The sequence below is a fragment of the Haemaphysalis longicornis genome, unplaced genomic scaffold (genome assembly GCF_048455015.1).
Source record: "Haemaphysalis longicornis isolate Haplotype H1 unplaced genomic scaffold, Haemaphysalis longicornis Haplotype H1 scaffold_1, whole genome shotgun sequence".
Classification (NCBI taxonomy): domain Eukaryota; kingdom Metazoa; phylum Arthropoda; class Arachnida; order Ixodida; family Ixodidae; genus Haemaphysalis; species Haemaphysalis longicornis.
Genome location: NW_027526203.1, coordinates 486,279,561 through 486,285,040, shown reverse-complemented (window position 1 = coordinate 486,285,040; position 5,480 = coordinate 486,279,561). Strand labels below are relative to the sequence as shown.

The 5,480-nt window shown below is 51.3% G+C and overlaps 1 pseudogene; it reads right to left on the bottom strand.

Moving 5' to 3' along the window:
• Nucleotides 1–2,958: 2,958 nt before the first annotated feature.
• LOC144162882 (uncharacterized) lies at nucleotides 2,959–4,353 on the bottom strand (annotated as a pseudogene).
• Between the last annotated feature and the right edge of the window lie 1,127 nt (nucleotides 4,354–5,480).

The window sequence follows — 5,480 nt, the reverse complement described above, 5'->3', positions numbered from 1 at the left end:
ACTGTTTACTTACAGTGGACAGCCCAAATACAGTGCATGGCTGGATTAAAAAATACTGATATTTGCTGCAACAGAATTGTTATGAATGCATTGTGCGACAGGTCAGGACTGCAAGACGCCAGGAATACATAACACAGCATCAGGACTTTGACAAGACAGGCATGATTCTCGCAGTAGAGCATCAGAACTGTGACATACTACAGGATTACTACAGGACTACGACATACTGCAGGATTACTACAGGATCACTACAGGATTACTACAGGGCTACGACATACTACAAGATCACTACAGGACTATGACATACTACAGGATCACTACAGGACTACAACACACGATAAAACAACAAAATTGCTACAGGAATACTACACACGACAAATTTCAGAATGACGACACAACACGACGACTGTACGACAAGACGACAGTACGACTGTACGACACGCAAAAATACGACAAACGACATACTACAGAAATTTTCCTGTTGTCATTTTCGACTGGGTTAGGTTGCGCTAATTGTGCGGGAACAAATGAGTCGTCCCATCATCCAGCTATCTATCTCAACTAGGCGACGAGTTGATGGTTATTTACGAGAAAAAACAATGGTTGTGAGTCTGTACTTAGAATCGAACTGAGCAATAGTCCTTAAAGTTAGTAAAGCCCTAAGTGCAAAGCGCAAATAGCGGTCACATTCGCTTGCACGGATAGAAATTCGAACACCAGTTGCAATGAATCTGTCGCGTTGTGCACAGCACTACATGATGCACATTTGATTATTATCTACCGCCACTTCAATGCGGCGGCGTGGTCTAGCGGTAGCGCGTCGGGTACCTCGTGCAAAGTTCTGGGCGTCGGTGGTTCGATCGGTGGTGGTGCCGACAGTTTTCTTTTTTCTGCGATTCTCAGCAGTTCGTCCTTGGGGAGTATCGGAACGGACCATCCGGATGGGTGACTAACCGTTCGTCCCCTCACATTTAGTCCCCAAAGGGAGTAATGATTGTGGCAGCGGCCGTTAGTCCCCCAAAGGACGAACTGTTGGTTCTTTTTGCCTAAAATACAAGGCAGCTTCCAGCCATTACAGAACACAATTCCGCGACTACGTCGCTACGTTGACACGGATAGCGAACGTGCTGCGGAACCTTCCGACATTTGTAATTTTCAAGTGGAAGGCCAAGTCCCATTTTGCGGCCCTTCCCGCATGACGAGGTTTCCCACCGTCATTCCCCGAACTCTACAAAAGCCGACCGGCCTGTCGCACATGACACAAGACAGCGTCAAAGTGCTGACACATAGAGGGAAGGCGAGTCGCTCGCTAATCGCCACGTCGCAGCCACCTAGCAAGCACCGCGAAGGACCCTGACCTGGGGAGAGGGGGAATTCTTCAGCAGTCCCTGAAAAGAATTAGTGCAAAAATGCTCGTAGCCCCTCGATAGATGCGCTTGCCCTGCTTTGCCACATATGCTTCATTCAAGTGAACGCGAATGTCCTGCCCACTGAAAGATCAGTACTGCGATGATATGCCGGTGGATGGTAAAGAAGACCGGGGATCACGCAGTTAGAGAGCGCACAAAACTTAAATCGCGAGCACTGTCAACGGACGCCCATGACGCGTTGGGCGAGGCCCTATGACCGCTTTGCGAAAGTGAAAACCCCGAGTCGCATCTGCTGCCGTTGCCCGAGACGCATCTAGCACTGATTTTTGTTCCCAAAAATTGCCTGGCCGTTCCGATGCTGAGCGAGAGAGAGCGGCCTCGCGACCCTCTGACGGTGGAACCGACGGTTCGTGCCTGTCCCTGTGCCATTGAGCGCTCATTCGCTGTGGTCTCCGAGGCGGGCCCCATCTCCTTTGCCTGGACCTGACATTACGTAGCACGACTTAGCCAACTAGTCACGCCGTGATTTCTGAGAAAACCCCGCACGCTGTGTCATGAGACCTCATCTGAGCATGGACAAAACAATGTAGGACGTTTCACCCTGTTCTGTTAGAAATTTGCAAGTTTTGAAGGCTCCGAACTCTTGCCGTGTTTCCGCTATTCGATCCAGCTTCTTGTGTCACCCAAAATGCATCAACTCACACTGCTCGCCGACTCATGATGTTCTAGCCAATCGTTGGCTATTTATGACAAAAGTTGGGAGGCTGCCAGGATCTTCATCTAACATCTGCTGTAAGGGGCCAGTAAGCCACGATTGTGTCTGTATAACTACGGCCAAACCAAAAAAAGGTGGATCTTAAAATAGAATAACAACTGGTGCTGTCGAGACAAGCGCGTCGTCTGGGGGTCGAAAGCAAACGTGCGGTGCAGTGCCCAAAGAGCCGCCAATATAGAAGGCAGCCGTGAAGCCGTAGAAAGACCTAAAAGCCTTGGAAAGGGCGAAAGAACTATTTTAGTTGGAAATCAAACTCCGAGAGGGTGCGTGCACCATAACCGAATCTCGTAGCGGGAGAGGTGTTGCGACCTCCCTTGCAATCAACCGAAAAATGGCTTCCTTTTTGACGAGAAGCCCAACGACTTGCAGGCGCATTTGAGGCGGTTTGAGGTGCAGTAACCGGACAGCAGCGGCCGCATGCCAAGTCGGCCATTGCCACTTCCGATCTAATGGCGGCCATGGCAGTGATGACCTCAAATGCAGTTATACAAGCAGCCCCTTAACTTGCCGAGCACTGTCCGTTAGCGTCCCTGGTTGTCAGACGAAGTGATGATCATCACTTCAAGCGAAGTTTGGCGGGGACAAACTGCTCAGTTTTCTCGTCGAGAGCCCTCACTCAGCGCACACACAATTGCAATACAAGGCAAAGCACGCACCCTGCTCTGCACAGTCGCGGTGTAGATGAATGAATGACACCAAGTTTATTCCACATTATAATGTGCCGAAGGCACTGCGGTGGAAAGGACTACCGTGGTATAGAAGCGGAAAAGGGTTGGGCTGCCTCTGTTTTTTTAACGGACGCATTGGAGGCAGCTAAGTGGGGACCGTTTGAATTTTGTGGCTGTCGAGGAGCCGATCACCAACCGGTGGCGCCACCAGGTCTTGAAGAAACAGGAGGAGTGCTCGCCAGAGCTCGGTGGCCCGATCCGGAGGCTTCGGATCCGGACAGGCCCATGTCCGGAGAAAAGAAGGCCAGGGTCCCCGTTTTATGGTGGCCAGGACACGAAGCCTAGCTGGAATGTAGAGGGGGCACTCCCAACACAGGTGGTCGAGATCAGCGCGGCAGTTTCACGTGGAGCAGGTGCCAGTTACAGGCGGTGGTGTGTCACCTCTGTTGAAACAGTTTAGCAAAAAAGGAGTAAGGAGTGTGCCTGTCAGAATTCTTTGAAGCAGGTCAGACTCTCGCCGTGTGAATATCTTCGAGGAGAGCGGTGGTATGAAGAGTGGATTGCCAACTGCTGTGAGGTAGGCCGCACGTTTTAATTTCGTCAAATACTTGTCTGCCATCGGATCTGCTAGCTCGCGTCTGGTAGCTAGGAGAGGAAAAGGAGTATCGGAGGCTCTGGCTAGCGCGGTGTAAAGGTGAGCGCGCGCTAATCTATGAGCCTTCTCGTTTCCGGGGATACCGCAATGCACGGGGACCCAGAGGATGGTAACATGGTTACCGCGTTCACGGAGTAGGCACGCCTGGTGTCGGATCTTCTGCAGCACATGATCTGTGTAAAGAACATTAGCGCATGCTCGATAGGCAGCCTGAGAATCAGTGTGCACATGATGGTGAACGGGGTCAGTTTCAGATGAAGTTTCGAGGGCCCACTCCAAATATTCTAGAATGGCCATTAACTCTGGTCGGGTGCTGTACATCGCCTCTGTTGATACATGATGGCGTTGGTTCTGGCACCCATTTGTCTGGTCGTACCACGCAGTGGCATAGCAAGTGTTGCTGGTTCCATCTACCGGAAGTGCAGCGTCCGTGTATACGATGCGTTCAGTCAAGGGGAGGGAGCTCGTAGCCTTAGCATGCCTCTTGGCGTAGGCAAGGCGCCGCACTCGCTGAGTGGGGTCCATATTAAGCGGAAGTGGCTTGCCATTGGTGAGTGCAGTGACTTCCCACGGGGGTGTTTGGTTGGGCAGAGTGGGCAATGTGTGGACGCCATACCCGAGGAGCATGAGCGTGTACCGCCCGGCATTTGTCGCGCGAAGCCTTGTCTCCTGTGTGCGGATGTGCATGTCGACGAGCTCAGAAATGTTGAGCTTGCTACAGCTCTTGAGCGCATCGAGGCGTGTGTACCTTGGAAGGCCAGTAACAATGCGTTTGGCCTCGTTAAGTAGCCGATCGAGCGCGAGCATTTGCGTGCGGTTGACCGGATGATACGGCAGTCCATACATGATACGCGAAACGAGAAAAGCTTGAGCAAACTGTCGCATTTTACGTTCGTTTACTCGACAAGTGTGGTTAGAGATTCTGCGTAAAGTGTGCAGGATTTGTTTGCTGGTCCTCAAAACCCGTTGGAACCAAGTGCTCGCTGTGCAGTTCTCTTCAAGGTGCATACCGAATATGCGGATAGTAGATTTCCGAGTTATGGGTCTATCACCGATGTAAAGTTTAAAAGTCTGTTTTTCTTCCTGTTTGAGAGGGGTGTGTCGGCCACCATGAATGACGATGAACTCCGTTTTGTCTGGGGCGGTGTGTAAACATGTTTCCGTCGCGTAGTCGTGAATAATGTTGAGGGCTCCTTGTAAGACGTCCTCCTGCTCACCGATGGATCCTTGATGCGTCCTCACAGTGACATCGTCAGCATACGCCGCGTGTTTCAGGCCCGGTACGTCCGCAAGGCGTCTTGGTAGCTGATGCATAGCTATATTAAACAGGGTCGGTGATATCACCGAGCCTTGCGGAACGCCTACCTGGTTGACTGGTAGAGCACTGGTGTCTTGGCCAATTTCGACTTGGTAGCTTCGCCCTTCTAGAAAGCCCGCTATGAAGTTGTACATTTTCCCTCTGATGCCAAGGGCACGTGCTTTGGTCATGATGGTACTGTGTGGAATGCCATCAAATGCCTTGCGTATGTCCACTCCAACAACAGCTCGTGGGTGCACTGAATTAGAGTCGAGAACATCCTCTTTTAGGCGGAGGAGCACATCCTGTGTTGATAGCCCAGGACGGAATCCGTACATTGTAGGAGCCGAAAGGTCGCGATCTTCAAGGTACCACAGCAAGCGTGGGTTGACCATGCTCTCCATTATTTTACAAACACATGAAGAGTAAGAGATCGGACGGAGGTTTGATAAGGTATGCGGTGGCTTACCAGGCTTCGGAATAGGTTGGACCACAGAAAACTTCCATGTGGAGGGCAGTACCACTCTCTCCCAAACACGGTTGAACTCGACGAGAAGAGCGTGCTTGTACTCATAGAGCATATTGCGTAGATGAGGAACGCACATTCCATCGGCTCCTGGAGTACTACGTGCGTTAGCATGCTGCAAGTCGTGCTCCAGCTCCAGCATGGTGAACGGACTATTGGCTCGCTGTCTTCAGAACTTGCATCCTTCTG